This window comes from Camelus dromedarius, chromosome 5 (genome assembly GCF_036321535.1).
Source record: "Camelus dromedarius isolate mCamDro1 chromosome 5, mCamDro1.pat, whole genome shotgun sequence".
NCBI classification, from domain to species: domain Eukaryota; kingdom Metazoa; phylum Chordata; class Mammalia; order Artiodactyla; family Camelidae; genus Camelus; species Camelus dromedarius.
This window is the reverse complement of record NC_087440.1, coordinates 9,520,770-9,537,244: the sequence shown is the minus strand read 5'-3', so window position 1 is coordinate 9,537,244 and position 16,475 is coordinate 9,520,770. Positions and strand designations below refer to the sequence as shown.

General features: G+C 43.7%; 1 long non-coding RNA gene across 1 annotated transcript in view; it reads right to left on the bottom strand.

Moving 5' to 3' along the window:
* Window positions 1-4,308: 4,308 nt before the first annotated feature.
* Window positions 4,309-16,475, bottom strand: part of LOC135321382 (uncharacterized) — a 124,983-nt gene continuing 112,816 nt past the window's right edge. Inside the window, exon 3 of the long non-coding RNA XR_010381110.1 lies at window positions 4,309-4,440. This is a non-coding gene — a long non-coding RNA (uncharacterized LOC135321382). The remainder of the gene's footprint in view (window positions 4,441-16,475) is intronic.

Sequence of the window (16,475 nt, the reverse complement as noted above, 5' to 3'; positions counted from 1 at the left end):
GGGTGGGAGGAGCCTGATAAGGTGGTGTGGACATCTGTCACTTTTGCTACATGGTCTTCTGCAATCAGTAGATATGAATCCTACACACACTAGGTGCAGGCACCCTTCTAGGCACTGGGGATACATCGCGAATTAAGACAGCTTGAGTTCCTGCCTTCACGCAGGGCCTACTCACTGCTCTGGGAACACTCTATTTCCTGATTGGGGAGTTTCCTGAGACTGCTGACCTAAGTGACCTGCCCTCCCTTGGCAGAGTAGCTCGAGAGTGACCCAATCTAGGTCATCAAATGTGCTCTCCCTGAAACTTGCATCACACGAAGAGTGACAAAAATACTGGGGACAACACAGTTCGAGCCAATTTGTCGATGTTCTACAAACTCCTACCGTGGCTGCCACCTGGAGCGTCAGAGCTACCGTATCACCCGTCCTTTCAAAGCTGCCCCTTCAGCCTTCACCTTGACGCTGTGAGCTGCTGAAGCCACCTGATGAAAACCAGTTCTGCTCAGGTTAGCCAGCATCCCTGTCTGCTACTTGCAATCAATGAACACTAACTATTAGAAGGTGGCCAAGAGGAAGGAGTTGGAGACAGATGACTGCTGTTGCAATTTACATCAAAACTCAGAACTGCCAAGTCTAAATATATTACCAGCAATATCTTGCTTCACTACCTCAGAGCCTCTAGCCTAAATGATTGAAATAGCCCTCTTCCCGTCTCCCTGCTTTCTCTTCAGAGTGACTTTATCTGAACATTTATCCCCACTTCTCCAGAACCATCAGTGTCCTTAGCGTGCTAGGCCAGGCTTGCCAAAATCTTGTCCCAACCTGCCCTCAACATTCTTACGTATCCAGTGTGCAGAGTAACTAGTCACTCCCTAGTACTCTACGCAACGACTGGCCTCAGTGCCTTTGCTCAAGCTCTTCCCTCAACTTGGAATGCCTCTCTACATTATTGTGTTCTTTGTAAATTCTACTTCATCCTGAAAACCTCCACTGGAATGTTGTTTCTGGTCTGAAGCCATCATTGAATGTAGAGCAGAAATCAATCATGCCTCCCTCTGTGTTCCCACAACCCCCACCTTGTACTGCTACTGTTTCCCTCTGTCTTGACCCCGAGTTAGCTGTATACATATCCATATGTCTCTCTAGACTTGCAATCATTGAGGAGAGACTGTGTTTCTGGTCTCCCAAAGCTTGGTACAATGCCAGGCTCAGACAACACAAATTTGTTGAATTAACTTAATTGCTAGTCAGAGGCCTCTGAGTTATCAGTTGAAATTGATCTGAACATGAAGAGTCAGTTTCTGACCACACACACAAAAACCGGTCCTCCCTACTCCCACCTCCTTCCTAGCTCTGACCTGGGGCTGTCATTTCAGTGCTCTGTGGCTCTCCTCATTTGGTGGCTGCTGCCTCCCCTTCCATCCAGGCTATAAGCGTCTGGTTCACCATGGCATACCCCGTCCCCGGCACGATGCTTAGCACATGTCAGGAGTTAAGTAAATTACGGCTGAACGAAGAAACAAATGCACTTGATCCTTGTTTACACTGAGATGAATTCTGGTCCAGACCCACCCTTAACTTTGGTGAGTCCACATGCAAGAGTAGAAAGAAATCCCACGTACCAAGTGCCTGAATATCTGAAAGGTTTCAAAGTATGCTGAAAAGCTAATTTATAAAATATGTGTTACCCTTCTGCCTTAAGGAATATGCCTCTGTGACGTCACCACATTCTGCCCTGGGAAGAGGTGGCACAGGAGACTGGCTTTCAGCCTGCAGTCCTCATCCAGCTTGCTTCCCTCCCCATCCTGGCTGGGGCTCATAATTTGAGACCCACACATCCCAGAGATGTCCACACCACCCACAAATTGCTGCTCTCTGCTAACCCTCTCCTCCACAGAGGCTGTTTCTAAACTGGGTCTTCTCTGGGGTTTGCACACTCATCATCAGCCCAGAAAGAGCTAGAACAGTGGGGCACCTGGATGCGCCTGGGTGAGAGTGCAACCTGGTGTTCCACATCCGTAATCCCCTCCCAAGTCAGTGGTGGGAACCCTCCTTGGCCCACAGGCATGCGTGGTCATGGAGAGCTAGAAGCTTCAGTCCCTTAACGTAATTTCTGCCATTAGGTAAGGGTGCTTCACCCTCCCTTTGGATAGACCCAGGTGGGCAGGGGGCCCTGAGGGTGACAGTGACACTGCAGTTCTTTAAGCTGAGTAAAACCAGGGGCTGGTACTTTAAAGGAAGAAGGAGATTTTCTACATGAAGGCTTTCAAATGGGCTCCTGCAGACAGCTGTGGCCAAGCTTTTGAAATATTTCTAACCTCTGTTTTCCTGCTGTGAAGTCTTTCGAGAAACAGCCTAGGAGCGAGGAGCTGTTTGCTATTCTGGGGCAGTGGGTGTGCAGATGAAAGGGCAGATGGGTTGGGGAGGAATAATTCCCCAAGCACCCATAAAATTTTTGATCTTTGGCCCCTGCTGTAAAGCAATTCTGGGAATGCTGGTCAGACAGGAGAGCCAGGCTCTGTGGACCCAGGACTTTCTGTGACCTCCGTCTGGGCACCTGGGACACAGTCTTTGTCATCCAGGGCACTGAGATGGGGACTCTCACAGATCCTGGAGGCTCCAGAGGCCTGTTGGAAATCAGAAGCCTCTCAGGCCAGATGGAATGGAGGACTGGAGAGGTCTAATGAAATCGGTGGGAGCCCAGTGTAGGTAGTTTATTCAAAAGAGAAGATACTCCACCAAGAAAATGAAATTTTGACTGTGAATGTATTTTGGTTGATGGTCCAATTCTCTCAGGCTTAGCTGAGCCAAGGATCTGTGGCTTTTGAGCAGAGAACTTAGCTAAGAGTCAGGCCACCTGGAGCTAGCCCTGGAATCCGCCACCACCTGGCTAGGGGACTGGCCAAATGACTTGCCCTCTCTGCCTTAGATTTCCTTTGCAGCTCAGAGATGTGGGGTTACCATCTCAAGACTGGCTGGAGTCCGAGAGGGCAGCCTTGGAAGCATCTTTATGTATTCCTTCCATTGAGCTGACTTCCCACTTTCCCGCTTTTTTCAGATGACAGGATCGTTTAACATGGTTTGAGAGTTTGAACTTTGGAGTCACATTAGAAGGAAGGAAGAAGGGCTAAGTTTGGTTCCTTGCTCTGCCACATGAGACCTGGAGCCTCAGTTTCCTCACTGGTCAAGTGTGGATAATAATATTCACCACAGAAGTCTGTTACGAGGATTCACTGCAACACATGCATTTTCATCTGTAAAGTGCGACGTATAATGACCACACCATTAGATATTAGAACTGACAGTTGTAGAAAATGATAACAGACAGTGAACGTGGAAATTGAGGTGGACACCAGTCAGGCTGAAAATACGGTAACCATCCCCTTGAAAGCAATGCCATTTCTGTGATGACTAACCAGCCAGCCCAGAAAAGGGCTCCCAACTATATCTCAACATGGACATCAATTCTTTGGATTTATTTTCTTGCCCTCAATTTTTTTTTGGAAAAAAAGGTGAATCGGAAATTACAATCCCTCAGTAAATATTAAATCATCTGAGTTTTATCTACAATATAGTAAATCCACCCATTGATTCTCATTGTATACAACAAAGATGTTGAGATTCACCCTGATTAGCAATATCCTCAACCATGAAGGAAATATTTCAGGCTTATTTCACAAAATTTATATTCTAAGGCAAGACATTTAGCAGTGTCATTATTCTAAGTGAGCTATGTGCAAATCTTCTGTCCTTCACACTGTGGCCTTAAGTCTTTCTGCTGCCCCACTGCCATGGGTAGCACAATAGTTATGATGTGCTAGGGGTGGGATTGCTTCAAGAACAAGACACAGGTCTTGCCCTCAAGAAGGTTTTAGCCTAGTGATGTCAACAGACAAGTAACAGGCAGTTACAACAGGTAGTGATTACTCACATAGGAACTGCTTCGTTGCTTTCTGATAATCATTGAAAGGAAATTCTTTGAGCCAGCTATGAAATAACTTAGCAGTCAGTTGGGCCATATTCAGACTAGCAGGGGAAAAGTCACACTGAGCTCATATTCTGCACCCGTGTGAGAGTTTTGCACATAGCACTGAGACACCAGCCCCGACTCCCATGCTGAGGGGCAGGCAGTGCATGCCCGTTTTGCAGCAGAAGTAATTGAGACAGAGCAGCTGGGTGGTGAGCACAGGGTCTTATTACGATCAAAGGAGAGTCTGTCTCTCACCCAAATCTTGCTCTTTCAACAGCACCGCTTACACGTGAGCAATGCGCCCAAGTATATGAAACAATTTTCACTCACCCCTTCAACGCCGCTGGGAGTTCCTGAGGTCGAGAGTGAGGATGTTTCACTCAAGGTGGGTCCAAGTCCCAGGCAGGGTCTGACAGCCACGCTCAGGCTTTTTTCAAAATGAGCCAACAGCGCTACCTTCCAAGCACCTCCTAAGATAAAAGAGAATGTCCTGTGGGTCTTGGCAGTAGTGACAAGAGGTTAATGGCACATTTGGCTTCAACATTCCTGCTGTGAGTTGCAGGTCTGCCTGTATATCTATGTAAGTTTGAACAAATTTCTCATCTGTAAAGTTGGAACAATACCTACCTTATAGGACAACATATTAAATCAGATCATGTCTAAAAAGTGCTTCTTAAGCATAAGCCCTGGCAGTGACTATTAACTCTCTCTTTGTATTCTTCGGACATTTCCAAAGGGAGTGTAATGTCAGGGGATTGTTTGGAAAACTCAGTGCAAGGTGGACTTAAACATTAGGAAGGTTAACTCTGAAGGGTTCTATACATCACACCAATAGGCCTATGCATGTATCTTTTGGAAGTTTTGGGACCCCTGCAGGCCATCTCTAGGTTTTTTCAGTTTGTACCTCATAGTACCTAACAGAATAGTAAGGTGCTACTAGTAACTGAATGGTTAAGAGTTTGCAGTACTAATAACGCACTTTACTGGAAGTGCAAGCCATACACTGTCCCCTTCTCCCCAGCCCAGCATCACAGTTTATTAGAAGTCCCAGTTCTTTAGTGCCTTACGACACTGCCAACATGACGATCTGGCTGTGTAGCCAAGGGGCTATCCTTTGAGTGTGAAATAATTTCTTCACTGTTTCTGTTTGCACTAGATCCTCACCCAGCAGAAGCCAATAACCCAAGTCCAGGAGGATCCTTGCAGATGTTGACTTCCCTAATGCCTCCAGCCAGTTCTGGTCTCCGCGGCTCTTCCCACCAGAGCTGCGCCTGGGCTGTCCGTGGACTAACGAGGGACCTCCCTCTTGCCCATCAGTTCCGGGACATCTGGGATGCCACTAGAGAGCCAGTGAATTAAAAGCATGCCTCGGATGCAAATGTGTCCAGTCAGTTGTTCTGCATTTGAAGGAGTAAACAAAGTAGGTTTGGTTGTTTTTGTTGTTTGGTAAAATCAAGTTTTCAATCTTATGCGCTCTCATCTTTTCATCCCCTCTCCCTTGACATACATCCTTTGTTTTTAGAGGGTAGCATGTCCAAAGGGAAGTTATACTACGTAGAGTGCTTTTGATGAACAAAAATGTTACTGTCATACTGGCTTAACAATTAGGAAATTTGCTGCTTAGTAGGACCTGAGGTTCAGAAGTGGGGTGGGATCCAGGGTTAACGTAGCAGCTCGGTCACCAAGGAGCCCAGTTCTCTGGGCCTCTTAGCACCGCCATCCTCTGTGTCCCCTTCACCTCACACCGGCTCCCCTCCAACAGACGAGGCAATGCTCAGAGGAAGAGAAAGATAATGTCTCTCTTGTGTCCATATTTGTATATCTTAGCAGCTGACAGACTTCCCCTCGTATGTTATTGGCCAGAGTTGGCTTCCACGCCTATTCCCAAACAAGTCCCCAGCAAAGGCCAACGGCGCGACCATCACTGGCCCCAGCGAATAGAGAGAACATACTTGGGGATGGAATGGGTATTGAGTCAGCAAGTCACAGGCACTATTTGAAACCTGCAGTTTCAGGTTGGTGCCCACTTCAGTGCCATGAATGCAGCTGGCTCTTAGTACACGGTTGACAGTAATGGCATCTGAGATTTAGATTTTTACTACTCAACCTCCTGCTGCTGCTTTGAGGCTCCCCAACACCACAGTCTGGCTCAGCACAAGCACAGACCAATTTTGAGGATTCCATACTGTAAACTCGTGACACCTATCAATGCTACAGCACAAAGGAGGGAAGTCGAGAATGGCCCAAAGCCCTGCCCTGCGGTTTGGCAGGTCCCCCCAGGCTCTTGTCCACATCCCTTCCTGAAAGTCAGAGCAGATGATTAGCGAAGAGCTGGCTTTCTCCATCCAGCTCATGCAGAGAGGGGATTCCTAAGCTGCATTCCTCTGGGCAGGCCTTTCTGCTTTCTGTGGCACCGAGTGCCCACGGGTTAGCTGTGAGTATCGAATGAGGCCGAGACAGTATCGCCGTGGTCACTGGAATCGTAAAATCAAGTTATCCCGTCATTCCCCTCTTCCTTCGAGGGGGAAAGAGTTTGGAACACACGGCCCATCAAGACCTTTCCTGTTTCTGATGTCTCTATCACAGACTTGGCTCCAAAGGTTAAATGTTTTGGATTACAAAATGTACATTATATGGGGGTCTTCCTATAAATCAACAAGGCAGGTATGTTAAACACAGAAAAATATCTACAGCTGTTCTCTTACTCATCCTGCTTGTTATTTAACCCAGCCTGGGCCCTAAGGAACATTTTTAGTTGTACTGTCAACAGTTTCAAAACAAAGAAGAAACTGCAACTGGCAAATGAGGAACCCAGCTGGCCCTCTGTTTAGGCTCCCACTGCATATACTTTAATCCTGACACCTGCAAGCTATTTAATCAGGATTTACAATTGAACATGAAGGATGAGGGGTCCGCGGGGCTATGTTCTTTGTGTTTGGATTGCAAATGATGGAGAAAAACTTTGTTATCGGATGTTGTAGTTATTTGAAGTTGGGTGCCCTCTAACCCACGGGGAACTCAGCATCATTTATCACTCCCCAGAAAAGGCTCAGCTCAGGCAGACGCTGCCCCTCACAGCCCAACATTCTACTTTTTGCTTCTCCCATATTCTAGAGTAAACAAACTTGGAATTTATGAACAATGAGAAAAATAATTTCCAGAGAGCATATGGCAAGAGTAAGTTCTAAGTGAAATAATAAAAGCCCAGTATGGATTTAGACACAAGGCAAAAGGTAGATTAGAGCATTTGCTTGCAATCTGGCCAAGGCCTGCGGTACACAGAGGGTTCTCTGCTTACAAAATGTACCGACTTTCGTGGAAAAGGGCAGAGTCTTGAGCCAGAGGGAAAGTATGGCCATCTTGCCTCCCACACCAGATGTTAAGTGAGAGCTACTTGGAAATGCAAACATCTCCCATGTAAGTGAAGAAAATGCACTCATTCTGGACTTAGAAAAATTGCTTTGGGAATAGCTCTTTAGAACGGAAACTTTCCATCAGTTGAGGGACTTCTGTAATAAAGTGACCGAAAGGAGCCCAGAAAAACGGCTGTGATCACTATACACTGAGTCCGCCCTGGATTGAGTGATTTGGAAGGGACGAAGAAGCAGAAGACAGGGGCCCTGCCCTCATCGAGCTGCCAGTCTACTTCAGGGAAGAAGAAGATCCCAGTTGAGACAATAAGAAAACAGGATAGGACAGCGTGCAATACACAGTTTCAGAGGCAGCACTATCACTGTCCCCTGGAGCAGCCAAAGAACGTTTTCCGAAGAACTTAGAGCTTGAGTTGAAGACACAAGAGGTCGAGACAACGGCTCTCAATGTATTTTAGCACAAACAGCCCCAAATGATAGTCCCTGGATATTTACATGGAAAACCTATTAATTGAGAAATCCTGAACAAAAAGTTGCTATGAATTCAATACCACTGAGAACTGTGTGTGTATTTTTTGCTACAGCAGTATCTACAGGCATTTGAAAAACAGTACAAATAGATGTGCTATATTCTCCCAGTCCATGTACAAGGTATGGCTTCCACATGGCTTCCTATCTGTTCCTTGTAACAGCGCTGCTGTTTCACCCCAGGCATCTGTCTGAAGTCTCCAGGCTAGTAAACACTGGCTTAGAGTAATAGGTTTGAGTGCTTGTGAGACTGCCCTCAGAGCAAGTGCCTCATAAATTGGGCAGGTGGTCCTGTTGATACTTCGGGAGCAGTGGCCAAAGAGCACTGGCGCTTGGTTGTGGCTTTAATGGCAACTTTCCTTCAACATCTCTACCAGCAGGTCAGCACCTTGAGTGATTCCTTTCTCATCTCCCTGTTGCAAGATGCTCAGGTTAGTGAGTGGCATAAGTTTACAGGAATCTAGAGTCGAGGCTGGGAATAATGGACCACATCACCGACTGCCTTCCACTGAACCTGGACCAGCTTACACGGAAAATTCCACCAACATGAAGAACCCACGTCTTTTAAAGACCACCAGAGAACTAGGTTTAAAGGTATCTCTCAGATACTCCTAGTCCAATGAATAAAGAAGACACTGTTTTTTTCTTAATGCTCAAGTAACATAGGCTTGCTTTTTTTGGTAAACATTCAAAATATAGGAAAACACAGACAAAAACTCAGCCAGTATTCTGTTGTGATCATTTTGGCATGCATCTTTCTGGTTTTTTTTTAATGCATGCATGCATACATGTGAATAAATACTTTTTACAAAACTAGAATCATTCTGTACACATCATTTTATAATCTGATTATTTTCATTTAGTATATTGAGTTTAGTTCCCTTGTCCATACATGTTTTCTAAATCCCAGTTTTTAATGACTGCATATTTGATCACATGGTTTTTCCATCCATTTTTTAATCAACCTTTTTGTTACACATTTAGGTTGTTCCCAGCTCTTCTAAACCTTAGACAGTGTAGTGATGAACATATTTTTTAAAATCTTTATACTTATTGCTAAGAAAATGCAATTTCGATCTGATCAAAATATCTTGAAGTCTATGGTCTAGTCCCAGATTTTACCACCTCATTTTGGCTTGCTACCAGTTTTGTATTCTGTTTGGGATCTCGGCATTTAGCCGTTGGCCAAAGTCCACAGAATACGAGGCGATGAGGTGGATTCTTCCCAGATGAGTTGAAAGAGTCAGAAGAACAAGCCTCATCCTCATCCTCCTCTTCTGGGAGGCTGAAGAGACAGAGCACCGCCCAACATGTAAGCGGTAGGTGGGGGAGGAATTTGGATGTTGAAACTCCCTGCTTGGACAGCGAGAATGCTCAGGGTGGGACTCAGTACTTCAGCTCTTGCTTGGAGAAGGAAGTGTGGGCTGGGTCACCACTGAAGGGTCCATTCCTACCCAGGGGCAGTGGGATTGGAGCCTCCAAAAGTGACGGTGCTTTTCTTACTTCCTTGTCTTTCTTCTATGGTTTTACTCACTGCAGAGCTGACATTTTAGGGTTGGCTGAATAGTAGTGGGGGCTACTGCAATGGGGTTTTGCAAGAGGGAGAAAGATAGGGAGAAAGAAGGGGCCAACTCGGAATACACCAAGGAAGAGTGGGGATTTAGAGCCAAGGAGCAGGGTTGAGGGTCGGTGGATGAAAATTACTGAGATGTAGGGTAGTTCTTTGCTCAAATGACCTTCCAAGATTTTTGCTAAAGGCAGACTAGCATGGTAAGATACCCCGGTGGGGGCTGATGAATTTGGACAGTTATCAAAGATGATCAGAACAAGAGTGGGGCATTTATACTAAATGAATATAGCAAGCTTCTTGCTAAAACTGGAATAAGCTGGCCAAGGACAGAGCCCAAGGTCGGAGCCTAGTCAGAGGAGCCAAGTTTGGTCAAGAAGAGTGTCTCTGTCAGCATCTGTCTCCTGAATTGTCAAACCTCTTATCCTGTGAAGTTTTTCAGTTGAGTTTTTCCCTCAGGGAAACAAGCGTGAAGTTCAACTTTTAGGGAGAGATTTCCATGTGATGCTTTTCAGTCCCCATTTCTTTCTATTTCCCTGCCGTGCTCTCTCCACTCCTCATCCCATCACTTCTTCCCGTCCTTCCACCTCCCCTTCCTGTGCCCTCTGACCTGCACCCCCAGCCCCTCACACCCATTTCCCTTCCCTTACACACTTGAGGGCAGACGTTGTGGAGGCACGCGCTCACTCTGTCACAGCGCCGCTTCTCTCTCTGGCACCTCTGGTGGATGGAAGCCTCAGCACCTGATTAGGTCATGGATCTCAAAGCAGCTTCCACCCCTGTGCAGTCTTCCCTCTTCAGCTTACATATCCAACCCGTTCACTGAGTCTCTGCCTCCCACTTAGAATAGTTTTATTCTCACTACATTATAGGATCAGATGTAGTAAGACCATTTGTGTATGAAAGGGCACTTTGAGGGTAAAAGGAGGTACTGCTATTAATTACACTAGGACAACAGCATAAGTTGAGACTGTGTCCAGTAAACCCGGATACACGATTACTTTAACTTAATTTTGCCCTTACTTGCGTTCCCAATCTCTGCAAGTTTTCTGTCAGAATCAAGAATAGATTATAATCCTTAGAATTTGGAATTTTGATCAATTAGTTAAAGAGGCTGGGCAAAATCAGGCTAGCATTGTGCTGTCAAACAAACAACATAATACAGAGACTTGTAGGAGAAAAATCTGGGAACCATGATTATATAGTGATTTAAGCAGATGGTCAAAGGACTTTCAGCTTTCAATGCTTTATTATTATTTAAGTTTACTAATTTTTTCTCTACTTACAGTCCAGATTTTTTTTTTCTCTTTGGTTGGTCTGTTGCCCAAATATATATGATCTTATAATAATTTCCTTCAACTACAATCATGATTGAGGTATATTTATGGAAACTGGCCATTGATGGACAGAAATTATTTAGAACCATTCGAAATAAATGGGACTATGGTAACCCTGCCTTGAGACAAATAATATTAAAGAAACAACTATTTTCAAGATAATATTAGCTTCTTACATCTTGCTTTCAAAAAAATGCCTTCCACTCTTCAAGCATCTTCTAAAATATTTGTTTTACTCTTTTTTAGCTTGATATTTGCATGCTGAGAACTGTTTCAAAATATTCATCTAGCCCATAATTAGGCAGTCTAAATACATCAAAAACTGTAGAAAAAAGGAAAAATTACCCCCCCAAAGTGTACCAGACCAACAGTTTGTCAACCAAAAAAAAAAAAAAAAAAAAAAAAGAGGAACCCCTATGTTGTAACATTCTTTCAGAGAAAAGAAAATATGAAACATTTGAAAATTCATTAAAAATTCAACACAATTCTAATATAAAAATTTGACAAAGATAACATTAAAAAATCTATAGCCCAATCTCTCATGTTAATAAACATGCGAAAATCCTACCTAGTAGTATTAAAATAATATACAGAGTTTATGTTACCCAAGAACTCATGGGTGGTTTGCAAAGGGGAAATCCAGGAATGTAAATTAAACAGTAATAGGTCAAACAAACGTCACATTATTATCTCAATACATTATCAAAAGGCCTAAGACTCAATATCTTCCCTTACTTAAACCTTACAATAAACTCAGCATAGAATGATATGGAATACAACCTCAAAATAACAGAGACACACAGGCACCCCTCTTCCAAATCAACAGCCTTTCGACATCATTCTCAACAACAAGACACCAGAGACAATCTCTTTAAAGGAGGAAATAGATAATACTGTGACCACTTTCTATATAACATATTGCAAAAGTTCTAGACATACTCTAAAAGCGTTCAAGTAGAAAAAGCAGGTATTGTTATTTGCAAATGATACAATTATTTATTTAGATAAGGGGCTGGCGAACTATGGCCCAAGGGCCAAATCTAACTAGTGGATTGCTTTTGTCAATAAAACTATATTGGAACATAAGCATGCCCTTTCATTTACATACTGTCTAATGACAACAGCAGAGTTGAATAGTTGTGACAGAGACCATATGGCTCACAAAGTCTAGAAAATTCACTGTCTGAACCTTTACAGAAAAAGCCTGAGTACCCCCCCAAATCAATTAATATGCTGAAGATAGCTGTGTAATCAATAAGTTCCATAATATAGAAGAAAAAAATCCCAGAAAAATAACATATTTAAACAGAATAGGCAGACTCTATATGAAGAAAATCACTCAATTTTAGTGAAGACTAGAAAAGAGAATGTAAACAAGTAGAGAAAATAGTATGTTTTTGAATTGGAAGACTGAATAGCATGAATCATAATCCTTCCCACATTAATTTTATAACTTTAATGCAATTTCAATAAGATATAATTAGGGCGTGGGGTGGCAAAATGATTCTTAATGTTCAAGAGTGGTAAAAAAAATTTGGCTTTTGGATATATGGACTCTCAAATATATTATGCCAGACATCGTAGAAGTTCATTTCTCATCCCCACAAAGCATTTGAGGTGGACCAGCAGCTACCTTCCAGAAAGAGAGAGGTTCAGAGGCCCAGGTTCCTTCCACCTCACCACAGGCCTCCGAGCTTGTTTCAGGGACCCTCTCAATCCAAGGTAGCTGAGACGGGAAAAGAGCTCGCAGGTCCGCTTATGTGAGGTTTTATTTTTATAGTCCATTCTGGAAGTGACATATGGCACTTCCCTCACCCTCCATCAGTCATATGACAACAACTAACTCCAAGGGAATCTGGGAAATGGAGTCTAGTTGTCTGTCCTGAAGTAATCAAAAAAAGAGTTGGGTGAACAGTTTGCAAAGTTCATCATAGCACCAGATGGGGAAATCCAGAAACAGACCACAGCATATGTCAGAATTTATAATGTGATAAATGTGGCATTTCAAATCAGTGAGGAAATTACACTCAATTAACAGAGCTGGGACAATTATTGCTTATATCTTTACCTCACACTGCACAATAAATTCCAGATGTACTACATTTAAGTAGAGACAAAAAAATGAAACCCTTAAAAAACCAAGGTAAATATAGTTTAATATTTTGGTGGGAAAGGCCTTTCTAAGCATAAAAAGGAAGAAATCATAACGGAAAATCGATAGTTTGAGTATTTAGACATTAGCAAGTTCTGTATGTTGAAATTAGAACAAATTAGAAAGGAAGATGGCAAAAGAAAATATTTCTGCTGGACAGCCGAAAGGTTCATATGCTTAAAGTTCCTAATACCAATGAGAGAAAGATGCATTCTTCAACTGAAAAATAGGAACTGAGATTAAGATGTAGATGGCCAGGAAACGTAAAAGATAAACCTCGGTAACCGTCAGGATGGCTTAGGAGTGGTATAAACTTACGAAGCCTCTCTGAGCCCCAGTTTCTCCACCTATGAAGTTAGAATAATCATAAAAAACTCTCCTTGGGGTTCTGTTTCCTTAAACAAGGTAATCCCTGTAAAGCATGCAGTAAACACTTACAGTCGATGGCTTACATTTGTTAAGTGCTCGTGTTATTTAAGTGAAAAAGGAAAGATTCAGAATGTATACTCAGTTTGATGTCATTAAACATACATACACAGAAGAAACACACCAGGATTTTAGCAGCCACTGTCTCCTGGTTGTGGCCTTAGGATTAAGTGTTATTTTCTCCTTCACAGTTTTGCATTTTGTAAAATTTCCACAAGAAGCGTGTATTGTTATTTCTATAAATAAAAAAAATAAGTGCTCATTTTTGAGTTAATTATTGAGTGACCCCCAAATGGTTTCTTGAGTTTGTCTGGGACTGATTAGTTTCTGAAACCAGAATCCATTTTCAAAGCCACTATCTAGAGCCCTGAGCAAGGGGGTGGGGTGGGGGGGACGGGATGGAAATCACCAAATAAACTTTGCTTCAGTTTCAGCCTAACAACAGCACCTCTTTTTGGCTTGTCCAAATGAAGTGTGAAATCAGTCCCCAGGAAGGATTCAGAATGTAACAGACTGCAGGTCAGAGAGGGCAGAACAACAGCACGAAGGGCACGGTGGGGCCTCTAGGACCACCGGTGTGGGCGCCTCCTCCCCTCCGTCCTGGTGCTCCTCCCGGCCCTGTGTCCAGGTTTTTCCCCCTCAGCAATTCCCTTCCTTGTCTTTCCTCCTCCTTTGTGGGTCTCCCTTGCCCACTGAGCCTGTTTCTTGGGAAAGTTACTTAACTCGAGTCAGTCTCCTCATCTGCAAAATGAGGTGAATAACACCTTCCTAGTGGGAGTCTTTTGCATAGAAAGCACTGAGTACAGTGCCTGACACAGAGCAGGTGTTCAATAAATGGACATTGTCATTCTCCAAATGGACATAGGGCTCATTCTTAAAATATCACCATATAGTATCACATACTCACTTTTTCTACCTTGTTTCTGGAGTGGGGAGTGGAGGAGGGGCCCTGGGGCTTGGGAGAAGCCCACCTTTGCCCACACCTGGACAAGTCATTTCTAAATAGATTCAAGTCAACAAGTTTTCATTGCACATTATTATAGCTTGTCCTTGAGATCAACAGCTTAGCAGCCTGTCATTAAGAAGTCTACTCGCAGTAGATTCCTGTTGTTCTAAAAATGTTCTCCTGGCTTTTCACTGCCCAGGGAGTGACGGATGCTCTGGGGAGCAGGCGGCCTCCAGTGGGCCATGCATCCCTCTGCTTCTCCAGGTCGGCCCCGGGGTGGCTGGAAAGATGGGGTGAGGGCAGCCTGGCCCAGTTCCTAGCTGTCTGTCACGGGCGGTGGTCTGCCCACGCATGGAGTTTCCTTAGCAGACCCACGTGGCTCCCCACTGCTTCATCCTCCGACCTGGACTCTGCCAGCAATAAAGGTGATTTCTTGGTTTCTAGTGGCCCTGTGCTTTATTTTCAGCTTATTTCAGAACTTGAGTAGGGAAGACCTTCTCTATGATCCCAACAGATCTGATGTTAAAAAATCAGCTGGGCTCATCAGATGCTTTCTCTGACACAGAGACTAAGCTTGGCAGTACTTTTAGTTAAATACCCAGCAGAAAACTCTCCTACACGTATGGAAGGGGACCTTGATGAGCATTTTTATGGCAGGGTTGAAAAATTGGAAACTGCCTACATTTTTAACCAATAGGGGATGAATAAATGACATGTATCTTTATTTACTTTTATTCTATTTACTGGATGGAATACATGCAGTGATTAAAAAAGATCAACTATATTTCAATATGAATATACATCAAATTCATGTTGGAAAAAAAGGGAAGTCATCCCAGGTGGTAATATTTATATAAATGAAAACACACACACACACACACACACACACACACACACACACACAAAGAATACTATGTATTATTTGTGGATATGTGTGTGAGAGAGAACTAAAGAATTTACATCAAAATGGATGGTGAGTGAGGTAACTGGTTCAGCAAAGAGAGAGAAGGAAATAGGATTTAGTTGGTCCAAAAGGATTTTGTCTGCACTCTTTCACTTTCCAAAGGGAATTTAAGCACATGTTGAATAATTTTGACAAGACATACCCACAGGGAGAAAGCTAGGTAGCCAATACGATAGCACGCCGATAGGTGTTAACCCTGTGTGGGGAAATCAGTGTGCTGGATTAGTCATTGTACTTTTCTGCAAATAAACCTTTTCCAAAACAGACAGGATCAAATAAGGTGAGGGATGCTCTGGCAGGAATCTTCCAGAGCTAGGAAGCACAGAGGCTGGGCAGTGACAGCTGGGAGACTGTCCTGTGGTGGGAGCAGAAGCCGGGCCAGATGGAGGCCATGTTCAAACTGGTCAGAAGAGACCTGGGGCTGAATGAGCTGAGGAAGCCAGTGCAGAGGGAGGACCACAGCAGAGGGACTGGGACCAGAGGAAGGACATCTTGCCCACAGGAGAGGGGAGGTCGTGGTCAAGCCTGGAGGGCTCTCCATTCCTGACCTCCTTAGTTCCATTTCAGTCCATATTTTTAAAATAAACCACTTTTGTCTGGTGGTGGCCTAAGTGCAACGAAACAAGCTGTGCTTAGCTGCTGCTCCATGCTCCAAGTTCTCTTAAAAGAAGAACTCAAGACCCCACATTTACTCATGTCTCCCAGTATTTCTGTGTCCTCAGCCTTTCTGACCCTGAGAAGGATGAACTGATGTGACCACAAATGCTACAGCATCGATGGGCTCTCCTTCTTTCTGGACTTTTTTTTTTGGTCACCATACCAAAGGCATTATTATTGAGTATATTTTTAAAGATAAACATTTAATCAATTAAACAATTTAAAACAGTTTTAGATTTACAGGAAAAATCGCAAAGATAGACCAAAGAGTTCCTGTACATCCCCCGCCCACGTTTCCCTTTTATTAACCTCTTATGTATGAAGGGTGCTTTTGTTATAGTCAAAGAGCCAACACTGATGCATCATTATGAACCAAAGTCCATCGTTTATTCAGATTCCTTTAGACTTGAATGTTCTTTTTTGTTGCAGGATCCCATGTTATAATTACTTGTCGTGATACCCGCTCTTGGCTGTGGCAGTTTCTCATTTTCATCGTCTTTGTTGACCTTGACAGTTGAGAGGAGTACCGGTCAGGTATTTTTTAAGAAGCCGACTGG